Below are 20,411 nucleotides of genomic sequence, written 5' to 3' on the forward strand. Positions count from 1 at the left end.
GATACAGTATGTTTAACACAACAAAAGCAAAAACCAAAATTGGCGGGAAAAGAAAGATGAGTTCCAGTGAGAGTTGAAGAAAATTGCTAGGCGTAAATTGAAATGGATGATTTTATAAAAAAAAATACTTTGTTTAGTGATTCAACTTAACCAAGAAGGTTGAATGTCGCTCAGTCCATCTAAAATAATGCATGAATTCGACCGAGATTAAGAGCTGAGTGTATTACTTTGTTATCTTTTAAGCAACCAGCTTTTTGTTTCTCTTCTTCCCACTCAAGGATTTGTTTTTTCTCAATCGATTTCTGATTTTTGAACAGCGGTAAATTACTGTTGCCTTTATTCGTGTACGCTTCCTAATTCGTTTTATTTAATGTCGCGACGAAAACAAAAAGAAGAAGAGAAAAGACGGTTTCAATGTAGTAGCAGCCCGCAGTGGATCTTATGTAATGCCTATGATTATCTTGTTGGTACAAACTTTAATTTTTAAGCATTTGGACAACACTATATTATTATTTACTTGTATGTATTTTTTATGGTTTAAGCAATTTTAAGTACCAGAAAGAAAAATAAAGAACCAATTACAAGTTTACCCATAGTTATCTAATACACTGACTATACTCAGAGGCTTACCACCATTAAAACAATGCGTATATATGTATTCACTCGTAACATTGACAGGATAATTACATAAAATGTAATGAAACTGAACATAAATGAACCAGGAAAAAGCCATTTAAAGTGTATCAAAGTATCATTATTTCAACCATTAACTCCATAAAATTGATTTTCTGCACAATAAAATTACGTAATGGAGAAATTCTTAATGGTCATTTACAATGTTTAGAGTAAATTGATTACTTTAAGCAGATAATCCGCCAGGGAAAAACTGTTTGCAGACATCATAATCTATTGTGCTGTAACTGCACCTAAATCCACAAAAGATGAGCACAAATAGACGCAAAATACAGTTGCTAAGCAATACTTGGAATAGTGAACCACTAGAATACAATTGACATTTTTCCACGAACAAAAAATCGCATAGCCAACTAATTAAAAGACCAACGTAATTAAAAATAATTTCAAATTTCAATTCTTTTGAAAGGTTGATACTGAACCAGATCTGTAAATGTGTATTTTCCCTTAAATCATCTCTTAGACAATGCCAACTCAGTCTTAAAACTACACATTTAAAGTTGCCAGTGTTAATATCTAGAACGATTATTGGTGCAAATTAGTACTTTCATGATAAAAATCTGAGTATAAATATAGAGAAATTTTAATTTCTACATATGTTCATACATAATATGGTTGATGCCACTGCTGGAGAACGTTTTATTCCTGAGGTTATTACCAGCCCAGTAGTCAACATTTATGTGATTTATAGACTATAAAAGTGGAGTAATATCAAAAATTGAGGTTTGATATATTTAGGTATATATTGCCTAAGCCTTATTTGGCAAAATATATACTGGGGGAATTTTCGATTTTTCATATCTTCAACGTTAACTCTGATTTGAAGTTGCCTCCAAACTATTAACAAGATATTCAACATATTGATTTGAAACATTATCCCATTGCTTGCGATTTCTATCAAAATTTTTTGATAGGGGTTGCTGCTAACTAGAAAGCTATTGTATCAACGTTTCCAATAGGTAAAGTTGATGCCATCCTTTCGAAATTTTAACATCATCTTGGTTTATGACGGATATTTGTGTTGCAGGACCATGGAAATATTTTGATTGTTGTAACCCCAATCCCGTTTCTTTACTGGATTGTAAATTGATTGAACACGACGGTTGTTATTAGTACGGGAACTATTCATCAATGCGCAGCACCTCAATTCATCCTTTGTGGTGGTATTGCTGTTGCAATTCTATAGTATTCTGCATAGGGTTTTGATATTATTGTTCCATGCTTTTTTGACAGTTTTTTCTTTTATGTTATTTAGTTTTCTGTATTAATTGGACTGGATTTATGATTGCGACATTGTTATTTTCTTTTCTCTTTTAGAAGTGCCCGATGAAACAAGGTTAAATTTCTGCAATAAATCAAACTGGTTACATTTAAAGATTTCTCCAATAATGACACATTAACAAAGATTTCTTAAGATTATTAGCTAAAAATCGATGCATTTTTTTTCATATTTGAGATGTATTCAAAAGCGTTACGTTATTGAAATCAGTCAGTAGATCTTAGTGCCAGAGAATGAAAAGATTAAAAGAAATACGATAACAAAACAATTAGTCATTTGACGTTGAATAAAACCAACAAGAAATAAACTTTTATTCTGAAGATATTTTTTTTCAGAATCAATTAAGATATTACACAATATAGCATATTGGTAAGCGTAAGAGTATTGACAGACCAGAAAACAACCCATGCTTACAAAAACATGACTGAGCCTAGATCACATTGTCCTTACTCAACAGACAGAGAAATACACGTGGTCGTATCGATCCAATTATATTGCATGATACCGTATACATCGACAGATACATGTGTATACCGGTGCCTCCCTAATCTATTGAGAATACCCTAATAGCAACGTTATCTGACTCATATATTGATTTAGCCGTAGGAAATTCAGTTCCTCAATACATCACAGTCACTTGTTACACAATTTACCAATATTCAATACATAAAACACAGCATCGGTCGATCGAACACGACATTCCAACAGTCATAAAATCAATTATGTAGCTGTGCTATAGCTGTTTTGTGTAAAAAAAGAAGTTTTTACTACATCTATTAGCATCTTGGTCGTGATGATAAATTATATGCACTCGGATAGAAAGCGTTACTAAAATGTAATTTAAACTTAGTAAGGAATTGTAAGTGGAAACAGTTGATGTTACGAAAATCAATAAAAAATCAGATACTATTGCAAACTTTTAAAAACAGGTATTGAAAATTTTACGAAGGTCCCACATTCATTTGCATTTTAATGAAGCGTCCAAAAAACTAAATATCTCTGAAATGGAATTATTCTGGAGAAAGTGCTAACTATCTGTATCGCTAATGCGATCAACATAGTACCTAATATAGGTTATATTGTAGTAACATGTATTAACTTTACAAATGAAACGCAAATGGTAAAACCATAGATGTATCTATGGTATGGTTTTATACGTCTACAGTATAACTTATTCACAACAAGTGTGTAAGCTTAAAGAAAATGAAGAAGCTAAAATTTAAATATGATATTAATGTCATTTATCAAAGTACTGTCTTTTGAGCATGTGATAGATTTTATTTCATAAAAATTATTGGTTTTTTTTATGATGTTGACCGTTCCGTACATTCTACTTAGTCTCTAGATATAGTAGTGTTTTATTGAATTATATTGACTTATGTTGGGTTAACACATTGTTCTTTCATGGTACATTTAACATGTGATTTTTGCATAACAATATTGTTAGATTCTCTAATACCTAGAAAAGCAAAACATTGATAATGCTGACAGTCCTGTCATCTCATGGATATCTAAGATGTCGTAAGCTATAATGCAAGAGAACAATCGTTCTGCATTTTGACTGCATGTCTGGTTATAATGACTTGAAGTCCGCATATAGAATCATTTTCATAACAGCGTAGACAATGCAATTTCTTCGCGCTTATGTTATCAATTGCCTCTGTCAGAGTTATTTCTTTTATCATTCGGAACAAAGTTACGATTGAATTCAAAGAGTTCTCAATCGAAAAGGTATTAAAAAAATTACTACGCATTTGTGGCATAATGTTTATGTTCGTCACTTTGAACTTGTATTTCCCGTGTAAACTTTTACTATGTCTGTTTTTTGTTTGTTCGTGTTTAATAAGCCGAACTCGCCAAATATCGTGTATTACTATTAGTTGGTACCATATTCAAAGAAAAGAGACACTATTTAAATCAATAATCATGTTTGATAAAGAACCTTCAACGACAATAATTTAAGAGCTGTTTCCTCTTATATTACTCCGTCCACAAACAGTTGTTATTAATTTAATTGTTTGGTGGTTTTCATGTTCAATGATTCTATAGAAAATGGTTATCAATTATTTAGAAGAACATGTGCATGACCCATTACTTTTTATGTGCATGACATATAATATAAATGTGCACAAGTAGATTGAAGAATTCAGGTACAAAGATTTACAAACGTTCATCTCATTGATTAAGTTGTCTTTTATAACGACGGTCTACCAAAAACTAATTATTACATTCAAATAAATATCTTATAGCATATAAACGTTATCTTCTACTACTCTAGTATTCAATAACAACATAAAAAGCAGTAATTATATTCATCATAGATATCAGGCTTAACATTCTGTACACCAAACGTGCTATTCGTCTACAAAATGCTGATTAGTAACGCTTAAATAAAACAATATACCATCCGCACCAAACGCAAACGTTATAGAAGCTGTGTCTTGTCTGTTCTTTTGTATAGTTCAGAATGTTGGAGGATGAAAGAACACGACCAAAAGAAGCTGACTGTATTTCATACCAAAAGTTTGAGAAGGATTCTGCGAATCTTTTGGCCACAAAAAGTTTCAAACGAGAACCTTCTTTTCAGATGCCAACAACAAGATATAGCCACAACTATAATGAGAAGACGCTGGATGTGGATAGGACATGTTCTACGGAAAGATCAGGAGGATATCACAAAGACAGCACTCCACTGGCCCCCAGAAGGTAAAATATACCAGGATTGAAAATTTTACATTTGCACCAGACACGCGTTTCGTTTTGAAAAGACTTATCATTCAGTGATGATCGAATACAAAAATGTTATAAAGGCCAAAATAAAGTACGAAGTTGAAGAGCATTGAGGACCAAAAATTCCTAAAAGTTTTGTCAAATACGCATTATGTAATCTATTCCTGAGACAGAAAAAAACTTTAAATTCGTGTTTCAAAAATTCAAAGTTTTGTAAATAGTTAATTATGACCTGGTCCATATCAAAAATAATTCATGTCAACACAGAAGTGCTGACTTCTGGGCTGGTTATACACTCGGGGAATAATTACTCCACCAGCAGTAGCATCGACCCAGTGGTTGTATATGAACTCATCAGCAGTGGCATCATTGAATGTTATGTTTCAATTACAGAAAAAACATTTACAACAGACATAAGTACAGATATTGTTAATTGGTGAAATAGAAAGTTTGGTTGTGAGGTACAATTTCACTTACTGCAGGAATTAAAAAAAAATAATAGTTCACGTCCAGCATTTAATGGTCATATCATTGAACATTTAAATTTAGCAAAAATGTAAACGACTTATCCTACAAATCATATACCAATATACAGTAAATTGTTGATTGATAATACATGTAGCTTTATTATCAATTCTCTTAACTATAGTTTGAGACAAGACTTCAAGTTAATTGTTCCATTCCACAAGGTTATTCCGTACGGTTCCTAACGCCGTTCTATAAAACATCTTAAAAGCTGTACAGATGTTTTTATTGTAGAGGGCACTTTTTATTCTTTGATGCAGTATGATACATTTGATATTGTTTTGTCCTTAATATCATCATTTAGAGTTCAATTTGACTTTTAATTTATAGTATTTAATGTCCCCTAAAAAAAGTTAAATAAAAGTTTCATCTCCAAGATAATATGTGCTAATGTCATATAATCGATAATATTAAAGTCTCTGTTATTGTTTTTTCTTGATATTTGTCGAGAGTTGTTCAATTAAGAGCACGACATATGATAAGAGATTTTTCTATTTTTGAAGACCATATGTCAACCGATTAAAGTGTTACAATTTGGGTCAGGATGGTATGCTGTCTTATTCAAGTATACAGCACCTTACATGTTGTTTTGATATTACAGATTTGTAAATGATGTAAACAAAACTTCAACAATGTCATAAAACTTATGTGGGAGTAATTCATTCAGATTTATTGATATATATAACGATTGTTTCACGCTTTTCTGAATAAATGTTCTAAAGACCATTGGTATCAATTATATAATCAACAAGCGACAGAGTATAACTTTACTCGCTATGAGAATATGGTATCAATTCTTTAAATACTTCATTCATACAGAAAGGGATATCGTGTCAAGATAACATTGTCAAATAAAACCTAAATCGCTACTAAACAATATAGTAGCTAACGCAAAATGCATCGATACAGATGTTTTTTCTTCAGTATGTTAAATACATGTGTCAAATAATTTACCGAAATAAGCCTTTTGGTCACAAATGAATATTTAAAAAAATCAAAGTGTATGCGTAAGCAAAAGGGAAAAAAATTTCTAGTTGCAGTCTTCATTTTATTTTTTATTTACTCTGGTAAAATACAACACCACAGAATAGATATATTTGCCATTATAAATATGACTAAAGATACAGTGAGTGTTTCCGTTTAAAATCGTACCATGAGGTAAGATAAGTCCAACGATAAAAGTCTTTTCTTTGTTTTGCTTTGGATTTGTTTTCAGCTTATTAAGCTAAATAACCTTTGATCAGAGATAAACACACTATAACTCAAAACTTACAGTCGAAACGGCTGTTGAAACTCTTAACCGGTGCTGTATATGATCTCAAACTGAGCATTACAAGTTGTTATAAATATGAAATATTTAAAAGAATAGAACATATTTAGTATAACCTTATTTCCATTTATGAACTATCATATTGTAAAATATGTGATAGTTATCATTTAAAATAATGATACATGTAACATTCATGCTATAGGTTAGTGGTGAAAGTTTCGTATAAATTTGAAAGCGTGAGACAGTTCAAAAAATTACTTGAAATAATTTGTATTTATTCACAAAATATTGCATAAGAAAAGAATATTAATGCAAAACGGAAACACCGGATCTCTTTATTTTATAATAAATGTCAAATTATAATGAGTTTAAAGTTTCTCTCGTAATCGAATCACCTCTCCGTGGTATTGACGTACATGTAGCATGCCTTCCTCACGAGCAGAAGGTGATATTTGATCCCTTGTCAGGTTAAACGAACGAATTTAAGATTTGAAACAATAAAGGTGTCCGAGCATGGTAACTTGTCGTCATGTGGATAGAAATCATGTTGGCTTTCCGTTTTGAATTTCCTCGTAGTTAAGTATTTTTGTGATTTTACTTTTTACCAAATATTAATATGCCATAAAGTCATGATACTCTAGCTGTATAAGGTTTTTTTATTCAAAATTTGCAACATAAGTCTTGATCTTTCAAAAGTATTTGATCATCAGTAAATTGCTGTAATAGGGGAAAGAGTGATTTGTTGTCAAACGGTTTCTCGAACATCTTTTTTAAACAGATAGGGCTGTAAAAACCTGCTATGTTTCTTAGAATGTTCGCATGTGTAGAAACAGCCTTGCAGCTGGTTTTCCTTCTTTTTTACTTTAAATTCACATTTGTCAACATGCTTCCTTTGTCAGTGTAATGCAGTACATGATAATAGAAAGAACAATAATTGTAGACATTACTCCAGACCAAGCATAACAACAACAGCCTTCTCCCTCGACAAAAATAGACGTCTGATATGATTAGAACATTTGAAATGTAGAGGAAATCGAAAATGTGAAGTAAACCTGTATTCTTCATTTTGGAAGTAAAAATATTATTTGTTTGTAATAGCTTAAATATATTTGATAAAAATAAATATACAAATATTCAAATTTTTGTTCATCTTTTTATAGAAGTAAAAAAACTTGTTTTTCGCTTGATTTAATAAAAATTACCTAGACTAGAAAAAAAACATTAAATCTTAACAATAAACTAATGACACTAAACATTTTAACGAGTCGCATTTATTGGTGTAATAACTTGTTTATTACAATAAACAAGGATATTTCTTACGATTTCTCTACGGCACATATGTCATCTTTTTAAGCATTAGTATGGTCGTGGCTGCTGCTTGAGGATTACATGTAAAAAACAAAAATCTAATATGCTTATCTTGGAGACAATCACCACTTAAAGAGTCGACTAAGTTAAAATAAAGCCCATTAAACATTTGCATTGATAAATGGGTAGTTCAGCAATAGGACTTTATGGATCACGGATGTCACAGCATTAGACAAACAATTAACTGTGAAGTATAGACATAACTATGAAAGACTATTCTACTCAGAACGGAAATCGTTGAAATAATCATAGTTTATCGTGTTCGACTATCCTCAATGGTATGGCATTACTTGGTTCAACATATACATCATCCTCCCAGTATGACAATCATGTGGTGAATACCCCTCCCCCCCCCCAAAAAAAAAAAGAAGAAGACAAAATTGATATAAATTATGGTTATTTTGGTCACCAATTTATTAATTTATTTAACACAATTTTGTTTCTGTCAACCTTTAAAGTAACTCAAATTTTTGGCAACCCAACTCGTAAAGTTATATATAGCTAACTCAAGTTTTTGTCAACGCTTAAACGTAACTTAAGTTTTTGTCAACCCTTAAACGTAACTTAAGTTTTTGTCAACCCTTAAACGTAACTCAAGCTTTTTGTCAACCCTTAAACGTAACTCCAGTGTTTGTCAACCTTTAAACGTATTTTCTGTCAACCCTTAAACGTAACTCAAATATCATGCGCGCAATCGTGATCCATCAGCGTATCTAATGTGCTAATTGAATATCATCACATTAATAGTACACTTGTATCCGTCCAAATACTACAGAAACATGATATATTATTAATCTGTCAGAACATAGATTTAGTTATGAAAATTCCATGAACGAATGTATAGGATAAATTAATAACACATTTCCCGCAATTAGTATCCAATTATCACACAATTAAGGATGATTTATCTGCATGTGTGTCATACATACTCTTATCAATGAGAACACATGGCACTCCTGTACTGAAGAACATCTATGCTTGAAAACATATGTGCTCCTTTTCACGATATCTTAACGTAAGATTGATATCACTTGAAAAGTGGTTGAAAGATAATAATCGAAATGATATTTCCAATGCTTTATCTCTTATTGTCCGCTGTTAACATTTAGTGATGATCGGTTAAATATTTAACTATGGCATTTGTAAATGTTAACAATCAAAAAGCTAATGAATAAAGAAAATAACGCTGTATAAATCTGGTTCGCCTGAACAGCTTTTCCTTTATTGTATGCACATGGAAACTCAAACCAAATGCTTTCACACACCATGGAGAGAGGTTGGACAAGTTTTTTTTTGCGCTTAATACTTTAAAAATACTAGAACAGTACAACACAGAAAATAACAAAAAATCCATTTGGAAAAGGCTTGCCTTATCAGATTGACACAAGGCAAAAACAACCAATAAATGACACAAAGTACCGATTCATGATTACTCTTATGTTAATGAAAGCTAGTTTAGAGCCTTATTTTTCTTTAGAAATAAACCAAATATCCCTAGACTAAAGTATCAATCAGTACACCTTGAACTTATTTGGTATTAAAACATCGAATGTTGTCTGAAATTCCTGACCTTGTACAATGCCAATATATAAGCATGTTAATGTCTGTGTCATTTTGGTCTTTTGTGGATAGTTGTCTCATTGGCAATCATACCACATCTTCTTTTTTATATTGAAGAACAAAAGCTGTACAATAACACATGTTAGTTATTTTTTGTTATTATATAGTGTTTCATTTGAATTTCTCATGAACAACACCACGTTAAACATCAGGAATTTGTATCTATACAAATTTTACATTGTAGTAAATGTTTTTAGTAATCTGTTATAATGAAATCCCAAACTGTTAATTTACCAGATATCAGGTACAAATTTGTATAAATGTACGTTTATTAAAATCAATAAAATCAATATTCAGTCATGGACATAGCGAAAAAGTTGGTAAAAATTCACACACCTTAAGAAGGTATCAACGGAACATCACGTTAAAAAAGGAAAGTTAACCATAGAGAACAAACATCTGCCTGTTTTATCGCAAGTTTTAGTAACTTGTATTCAAATTCTATTCATATTTTATTAATTTATTAGGAGCGGACTTAGATGTAATGCCTACGCATATTAAAACGTTTCAGTATTCAAATGTATGAGTTTCAAAAGTACTAAACACGTCATGCCACTTAAAATTCTTTGGAACACTGGTGCAAACGTGTGAAACTTTAAAAAGCTATAAAACATGCAAGTACTTACACTGTGTTTTGTACACCAGACTAATCGCATAAAATAACAAAAACCGAGCATGGTTGAATCTGAGAATTTGGAATAATTTAATTATTTCATATTTCATTTTATCGTGTCTTTCATAATCCCGAATTAATCCGAAATCAATTTTTGAATCAACTGTTTCATGAAGTCAAATAAGTGTCATAATATGTCAACACTGGTCATTACTGGAACGGTAATTTGCTTACAAAATCATTAAATCGTCTGACTGAAGAACTCCACAAATGTATTCGATAATCCATTATCATTAATATAATATTGGATTGGTATGTCTACTAATGCTCTCTTGTGCAACCACTGTTTCTAATTAGTATGTGCAGGTTGCCTCTTGTGACTTACTAAACTTAATAGGAAAAATCCAGTAAAATGGAGTTTAGAAAATAATAGACAGATAGTCCAATAAGATAAACACAAAATGTCATCTTATTGTATTTAGAGTTGTAATATATTAATTTATCTAGTAATACGTAAATATGTATTCACTTAGTTGGGACATCACGTGGAATTGTCGTTATATGCATGTTGGGATATAAAATCAAAACGAGTGGTTGTTATACTATATAAAGACACTACAACACTTTAATCGATAACTAGAAGTCTTCCAAGGTGCAGATTCTTGCAGCTAGTAAGTAAACATTGAAACGAATCAATAAAAAGATGTAGAAAAATCGGAATTGTTCAACTGGCAATTTTTACCTGAAAAATTGAAAACCTGTACATGTTATGCAGACACGACGTAAGAATTTAGTAAAAATTTAGGATTAGCGAAGGTTGTCGACAATGTCGTTATTTACAGTTTTTTCTTATGCGAGATGGGAGAAGGAAGGGAAGGTGTTTAAATATATATATTATTTCTGTACAATGTTATTATGCAACTCTTATTACATGTTTTGGGAATTTCTCTAAATATCATTGACTTTGCCATTGTTTTATTTGGATACAGGCTAGTGTCATTGGTGTAATTTGGAGGCAGGCTATCTTTTGGGTGCTTTGCTCGCTGTTCTTCTAGTTTCATTTGCAATCATAACACATCTCTGTATATTTATACAAATGCGAGAAGTACTAAATAATATAGCTAAACCAAAACATTATCTAATTAATATAATACACCGAACAGATGAAAAAATATACATCACCAGACTTTGTAATGATATATTCTGCTGTCAAATTTGTACCAATCATTTACGAATACAGGGAGATTTGGGGTTCTTTAGTAGCAATGTAACTTACACTAAGAAATGAAGTTTTCTGGTAAATTTTCAAAAGATACTAGTAGCCAAATAAATATGTAGCCACATAGAGATCAGTGGAGAAAGAACAGTTTTCTTAAACATTTTCAAACTTATTATGAAAAAGAACACTATCCTTTTTATATCAAACTCAAAGGCAATTAAGTGGAATCAAACATCTATATCCAGTCCCTGTATACACAGTTTAGTGGAATCAAACATCTATATCCAGTCCCTGTATATATTTTTTAATCTAGTGGAAGCTGTGATCAATTCATTATACCGTAATAAGTTGTATTCACTAATAAACTAGTTGAGTTTTTTTTTTATCCGAAACGTTACTGCACAATTACTCCATTTAATTGAGTCGTCACTTTCAGGGGAATTAAGATAAAATAAAGAAATGGGGTATAAGTGCAAATTAAACAACTGTTCAAAATAGCGGATAGATTTAAGCAATTATAAATCTCATACGATAGCTAGACAGAACCCATATATACGGACCGCTATAAAAGGGCCCGACATGACAAAATGTGAAACAATTTAAAAGATTTAGTACCAGAAACAGCTATAAATTTATGTTACAAATGCTAGCTTAATTTAACGGTGCCTTAGAGTTTGATGTGTAAAGTGAAAATATCCCGTATCAAGTTAGTCTCATACAAATAATGAAAGCAGTCGGGAGGAAGAGAAGCGCCATGAATCCCTAGAGATATGTTAACTGTCTATTGCAAAACACATGAAAACATTGTTGACATCTCGAGGTCTTTTGGTGTATGTGTCTTTGGGTTTATATATGTTACAGTGAATATGTATAATCAGGGATTATGTAGAATCCCTAAAATTTTCAGGGATTATGTATAATCACTAGAAAAAACGTCAGGGATTATACAGAATAACTGAAATGATATTAAAAAATATATAACATATTGAAATATATTAAAAGTTAACCGTAATATATCAAAATAATAACATTAATATGTTAAAAAACGTTGGGCATAATATATTAATATGATAGACACAAAAATATTGAAATGTTAAACACAATATAATTAAATGATAAGCACAATATAATTAAATGATAAACAAAATATATATAAAATAATTGATTTTTTGTTTTTAATACTGACTTTATCAGTAATAATATCAAGCGAGCCCTTTTTGATACTGACTTTATCAGTATTAATAATATCAAGCGAGCCCGCAAGGGCGGGTTGAAGAAGTCAGTATGAAAATATTAAAAGGCATAATGATTATTTTTTTATCGGATTGTTTTAGCAATTGTTTTTAGGTTGAGAATATAAAAAAAATGAAATTGTCATTAAAACTATTTTTATGTGTACAATCGTTTTGATAAATGTTCGTCGATTGTATGAATGAAGTCAAATGTTAGGCACAATATTTTAAAATAAAAATAAACATTTTATTTATAAACTAAATTTGGATGGCATCGACTATTACACATTTGCCCTGCTTTTCTACAGGCATATCTATCAAATAGACCACTTTAGAGTTCATCCGTCACCGGAAAAAACTCGTCAATTATACGCGCCTTTATGACGTCATTTACCAGATAGAGGGGGTCGCCTGTATCCCTAACTATTTACGTTCATCAAGCGTCTTGGTGATCGTCATTGTGCAGGATAAACTAGAAATAATGGTTGTTCTGTAGGTACTTAATGACAATTCCCTAATGACATCAATGCTGATTGTCAATTTTGAGAATTCAATTTGTCGTATAATTTGTACAATATAGAATTATAGTTTTCCAACCACTCGCTCAACATTGGAATGGAGGTGACGACGCCCCTAAACGCACAAATGACGTTCACTAAAACCAGAGTTTTTGACGAAAATGCATCGAACTCGAAAGTTGTCTATATATTCACATCTGTTTTTACCACAATATCAACATTAAAAAAAAACCTTGTCCTACATATCGAATCAGATTTTACGGCACGTCTCAGAGAAGTAGAGTTTTCAGCAAAAACATCTGAAGGTACCAATGAAGGGATATCAGCAACCTCAAACTGATTTCTTGTATTAAAGATCCGGGCAGGATTCCAAGCTATATGACAAGGCGATATCCTTCATCATTCTTTTCGTGAATAATACCATTCGTTTTTTGGGATCTCCCGTTCCTGGAACCACTAGTGGAATTGGTATGAGATATGCATATGTTGTATTTTGTTTTTCCTCTGCAATTTGCATTAACTTTTGAGCATATGCTTTCCTCAACCCAAGTAACATCTGTGCCTATGCCGAGCTTATTTGTTAGTGACATAATGAGGTTCAACACTTGAATAAAATATAAAGAGAAAAACTCATCACTTAACATTCACATCGTAGATCAGGAATGAAAAATGTTTACTTAAACTTTCAAGGAATAAGAAAAAAAAAATGATAATTTGTCTATGTCAATTTGTTTCATCATCTTTGGAGCTTTTAATTATTGATAATCCCTGAAATCATATTAGGGAATTTGTAGAATAATAATTAAAATTATCAGTGATTATATAAAATCACTGGTCATTTTTAGGGAATCTATATAATCACTAATGATTTTAGTGATTCTACATAATCCCTGATTATACAAATTCACTGTAACATATACACAGATAACTTTAATTCTTAGTTTTCTTTAAAAAAGATACATTTGTACACAATCTATCATTTCTTTATAGGTTTAAAACGAATTTGAGCGTCTTGTTATATCAATCATGTGCAATTTGAATCTGCATTAGATCGAGTTTTGGTAAAAGCCCTATAGCTGTAACGAGATCTAATTTCAGAGCGCTTCAAAAGTAATAAATGATATGGAATTATTAATGGAACTAAATCTACTCAACTGAATTTACAGCAGTGTCAATGGAAGTTAGATTGACTTGGTGCTTATAGGTACAGCGAGAAGAAGGTATGTATTTTTGTCATGCCAAATCTTGTAAGCGATATATTGGTATAAGTAATGATATTAGTCGCCATAAATCAAATGTGTACAAAAGCTGCACACATTTTATTGTTTATCAATTCTATCGGTAAATCATAAATACCCTCATATATATAGTTCAGAGAAACTTCTTGTATGAATAAAATGAAATATTGGATATACACCAAAAAATGCAGCTGACACGTGAAAGCCAAAAGACTCATCTGGAGGTCAGCAAGACGTCTTCGATTATAGACAGGTGTCTGTGCAGTAAAGGTCAAGCTTTAAAACGTCCTGAGTCTACTCTAGAAAGACGAGAGTAAATTATTCAAAGATCATCAGTTTACACTGAATTACCTTAAGGAGAAAAGAGTAAATGTTACCACTGAAGAAGTTCATGATTACGGACAGGCGCACTAACAAGTGGCTAGATTAAACTCGTTCAAAATAAAATTGTGTTGGTTCGTCAATGCACCCTTTTTTTCATTCAAAACGGAAAGTTTTATGAAAACCTAATTATGATTAAAATCAAAACATGTTAGAGCAAATATCTTACAACCGAATTTTGTAAACCATTTATTTCAATTAAACAGAAATAATATTAAGCACCATTCACTGAATTTCAATGCTCTTTAAGACAATTTTGATACCAAGGACATCATGGCAAAGCATGATATATGATAAGAGCCATAGGGAGAGAGTAATACAAGGCCACTTTTTAGTTCCTTGAACTTTAAAATATATATGAAATTGTATCCTTCTCAAGACATTAGACTGATAGATATATGATATATTTTGTGATAAGAATGATATTTGCTCTGCAATCAATTTTGCTGTTACCTTAGATGCAAGACATCTGAATGCTGGAAGCAAGTAATCGACCAAAAAAATCAAAATAATATATAAAAATACTGATATATAACTAAATGTCATGTAAGAATCTGCAATACTTTTTTGTTTTCGAATTCGGGAGTAAAACGAATAAAATTATCATATACATTTTCCCTCTACATATTATTATAAAATTTTCAGAGGATTGCCAAGGACATCCGGACCAAACCAAATGTCGTCTACTAGTATATGATAGGTAATTCAGAATGCTCGAAGTACGATGAACAATAGAATAAAATGCGTGTATCATTCAATTATTTTAAAAAATGTTCGTATGATTGCACACCTTACAATTGGTAGTTTGTATTCATCTCACGGCCATGTCGGATCAAATTGGGCATTCATATTTACAACCTTTTTATCCTACAAGAAATCGAAAAACATCCAATATATATTCTTAGGACAACAAATGTTTACTTTTTAATGACATTTGATTGAGTACTGTTAGCTATAGACCAGTGTCAATATTTTTCTAACGTTTTGAAATCTTATTTGAAGTCGAAACATTAATTTAAACGATAACTAGATATCCTAGGATGCGAGAAACATTTCACAAATATCCAGCAAACGCTGACTAATTTTATTTATAGTGAAAATAACTAACAGTCAATGAAAAGGCTTCATAGACTATATAACAAAACAAATGAAAGGCAATTATAGAATAAAGATACAACAAACAATAACTCTAATAAAACAATTCATACCAATCGATCGAAATTCCATTCAAATTAATTCACTCATTCTTTGAATATTCCAAACTTTGTAAAAATCCAGATAACTACCACACAAGATTAAATTTTGGAAAAATGTGGCATTCTTCATCATGCATAGAGATTTTATCTACCTGTTACAATTGTAAATGTGTCAATCAATTACGGTCATCTTGTCAGTCACAGGGATTAGACAAAGGAAATGTATAGCTATATGTGTTGCTGAAGTTACAATTGCTTATTTAAATTTGTGGCAACTGTTTTACATAAACTGTATTATATGTAAATGAATAAGTATTGCCTCTTTTCGATAATGGAGCATCTGTTTGCATTTACAGTTTTTGTTCATTTCAATTGTTTTTAGGACTACAGTTTGAGGTACATTTTTGGAAAGCTAATTTATTACACTTTTTTTCGTACTACATCTTTTACTATATATTTTAATTCTGAATTATTTATTACATTTATACGAAATTGACAAAATATCTGAGTTGGAGGACTTTGCATGAAGTATTTAACGGATGTGCATTTTTGTAAAAATAAGAAGGATGTCATGTTATGTTTTCCCTTCCAGCTTAATTTGAAATGCAAAACATTTATTGAATGTTGATCCTATCAAATTCGTCTCATTACCACATATTCATTGTAAACATTATTGTTAAATGTTTGACTTTGCGAAATATAATATTATCGCAACATCCATCAATTTTGTTTAAGATCAAAACACAAAGGTCGTCTAACTTCATCAGCCAACCGTGGGTCTTATTAGTACCAATGTACTTTTTTCACATGAAAAAAAAAAAAAAATTTCCACAGGATTTTTTTTTTCGTTTAGAAACACTTATGGTACTTTGCTTAAACTTATGAAATGCTATAGATATAAGAAGATGCGGTTTGAGTGCCAATAAGTCACAATTTGTAAAAGTAAACCATTATAAGTACATTTGTAAAAGAACCGTCTTCAACACAGAATCTAGGCTCACACCGAACAGCAAGCTTTACGCATTCTTATAAACTATTTGTCGGTGTTGTATTTTTCATATTAAGTTTAGAGGAGGAGCCTTTTCAAGCTAACCTGACGACAAGAATCTTTGTTGATTGTTCAGTAGTGCCGGTTTCTTATTCAACGTCCAGTAGACAGTATTACAGTTCACGACCCTACGTGTGCTAGTAGGTCCGAGACCACAATTGTCGTCCCACAAATATAGTCCCTAGTGTTGACAGTGGGTTACTTGCCAATATTTTTTATACCCCTTCCAAATTTATTTCTCCATGTTTTATGCTTCAAATTGTAAGTTGGGGGAATATTACACTGTAAAAATAGTTGGGTTCCGAATTTTAAAGGAAAGTAGTGATTTGGTCCAGCTGAAAAAGGTTAAAAATTAGAACTTCGGAAGCTGTCAAAAGATTTCAAGACACCCTAAACATAAAATTGTCCATATTTTGAGTTAGAGCCGATGAAGTTTTCTATAATTTTGATATAATTTGTCCCAAAAGTAGTACAACACACTGTAAAAATTTCATTGAGAAAGCGCAGGTGGATTTTTAAAATTTTCATTTATGTTCTAAAAGAAATGCACTACGAATTAATTGTGGTCTCGGACCAGTATGTCATTTCTCTTCATTTTACTCTTTAAAGGACAGTTATATTAATGCTGCCGCATTTACTTCATCTTATAAAGGAGACCAAGGTTTACATTTGAAGGACGATAGTCGTACGTCTGTATATTTTATGGTGACAACACACTGCAGTTACTTCAAGAAGTGCATGCAACTTCTTGAATGTAAAAGGGGAACTTTATATTATAATGTTTTGCTACCGACTTCAAGCCTTAGCAGAATAAAAATAATCAGTTTAAATTTCAAATAAAAAAAAGATTTAACGAGTCGAAAAAGAATGGGTGAGACGATCGCAAAACCGAAAAACGACGGAAAGACACAAACTAAGCAACACGAACCTTTTAAAGAAGCTAAATAAAACATTACTGGAAATGCAGTTTGAAAAATAATTTAAATAAAAGGAGAATTTCTCAACAATTACTTGACTTTCATAGATTTACATTAATGTAACATTGCTTTTCATGTATTTTTAACAGACCCATCTGGATTCAATCAAAATCATGTCTACAATATATTTATTATTAATTGGAAACATTGTTGTGAGTCAGTAACTCATTAAAATTCATTGCTAATTGTCTCCGACTTTAGTTTAAGTGCAGACTATCACCTTAATGGTAAAGCAGGTTTAACAAGTAGGAAATACATTTCAAAAGCTGTTGATCTGGACGATGTCTTGTCAGGTTGGTCTTTAGATGCATTCATTTTATCGAAAGAGTCATGTACTATTTTCTTTCTTGTGATCTGTAATTCTTTTTTCACGCTTCATTTATAATTTTGTATCAGAAACTGTAAGTGGTTTTAACTCTGCTATAGGTAACACAATTCTAACAGGTACATTTAGGCATTCATTTTTTAGCACCGCAAAAAAAAATATACACATTGTGTAAATTTTGTAATTCGTTACAGCAAGATTAATTGGGAAGCAAAAGCTTCGCAAATCACACTACTAGGACTATGTCACAATCGAACCCAAACTATTCAAAACCAAACATTTTTAATTGTTCATAACTGATTTAAATGTTCAAATTAAATACATGTATCTGATATGAAAATTACCTTCCCCTAAAACTGCTTATACGTCACATTTGTAACTATATATATATGTAATGTTTATAAAAAAATCAATTTTGCTAGAACATTTCTTAGTTGGTCTATATATTGTTTATTAAAGAGCAAGTATAAGGAACCGTTCATCGAGCAAGTCAAACCGCAACCGGCACAGAACATTAAAACTTAATGTATAACTAATAAAGAAAAGAACCATGCACACATCTTTATAAGTAAACAATTTTGGCATTACATATAGATTATAATGTTTAAATGGATGGAAATCCCAATGACAACTTTTCCACCTTTTTGCGTCGCGCTTGTTGACATGTTTCTCGAAACTCTAAATGATTGAGAATGTGTCTGTTCAAAATGCAAATAAGATATGGTAGCGTCTACAAGACATCATTTGTCAATTCGATCTGTGGCAATATGATGGGAAGTTTGCATGATAGAAACACTTACCAAGTTTTCACGACTGGCTCAATATTCTTCCCAAAATAATGTTATGAATATATATTGTCACTAGATGTCTTAATAGATTAAAGATGTACTTATTCTAAGTCTGTGCAATAAAATATACAATGCGTATGCTAATCATTAAGTACATGGCATGTAAAAGTATACATATTGCACAATGGCAGAGGTTATATGACAGACTACTTATCCGAAGAATGCATTTAAAAATTTGTCAAATGTGTCAATTAACTAAAAAGGATAAAGGATGCTGTTATTCTTTTCCGAAATAAAGGCAAAGGTTATCGGAATTCAATTTCAAAATGTATTGAAAGAACGATATATTAAGTAAGTTTTGGGCAATTATCATCGTGCGAAGTTTCATGCAATATGCAGAGTTCAAATCCAAACGTGCTTCGACCTAAACATGACATTACAGTAGATAACTTTGACCACCTATGTATTTAATGTAATACATGCGGTTTCTGCTACAAACGAGGATATTTTAAACTTAAGATTTCATTCGCTTATTCATATGATGTTTCATTATAAATTAATAAAATACGTTTATTGTCTGGTCTAGAATTTTAATGTATTATCATATGTTGTTTTCCTTTTGTTGGTTTTGTGAGAAAAAAATGTACTGCTTATATACATGTATATATGTAATTACAAGTTCTGTGCGGATTCAAAAGACATGTTCCTGTTCGATTGCACATTTGTATATTAAAAAAAAATCAGACTATATCGTTGCTTTGTACCATCTCCTGCAGGTACTACATGTGAAATCTGATAAAACAAGCAATCAGCTGTTTCGAAAAAAGTATAATGTATCCAAACGAAACGTGACATTGACATGAGGTCTCGAGACGACTCAAGAATTTGAACTTTACTTTACATTCTACTACACAGTACAAATACGGACAATTATGAATTCGATAAGCTTACGGCACGATCCCATTTCTTGAAGTCAAAACAAGTATGCTTTTTGAACTGTATAATTGGAAGAAAGATTTATACTAACATGACACTGTTTGCAATGGAAATGAAGACTGGTGCATATACTTGATAAGACCATAGAAATGGAAGAATTATATGATCATGAAAGTACTGTATAATACTTTCATGATAAGACCAACAACACACACCAGTAGCCACCATTCATTTCTACACATTCCATTTAAAATGTGATATTTTATACATTTGTAGATACTAGACAGATTATCTAAGTACATTTAAGTTCATTTAAGTTCATGGTATCAGCAGGGTGAAAATGGTACATTTGATCGCTTCAGACATATTAATTGTAGGATAAATCCAAAACATTTTATTTATTCAGTTAATAATTCTTTGATAGAAGAGCTAGTACCTCAAACTCAACATTATCA

The 20,411-nt window shown here is 31.2% G+C and overlaps 1 protein-coding gene across 11 annotated transcripts in view; it reads right to left on the reverse strand.

Annotated features, from left to right (window-relative positions):
* The window catches only part of LOC143067932 (sodium channel protein para-like), a 99,281-nt gene that overhangs the window by 55,868 nt on the left and 23,002 nt on the right, over positions 1-20,411 (reverse strand). The window lies entirely within an intron of this gene.

The sequence above is a fragment of the Mytilus galloprovincialis genome, chromosome 3 (assembly GCF_965363235.1).
Source record: "Mytilus galloprovincialis chromosome 3, xbMytGall1.hap1.1, whole genome shotgun sequence".
Classification (NCBI taxonomy): Eukaryota; Metazoa; Mollusca; class Bivalvia; order Mytilida; family Mytilidae; genus Mytilus; species Mytilus galloprovincialis.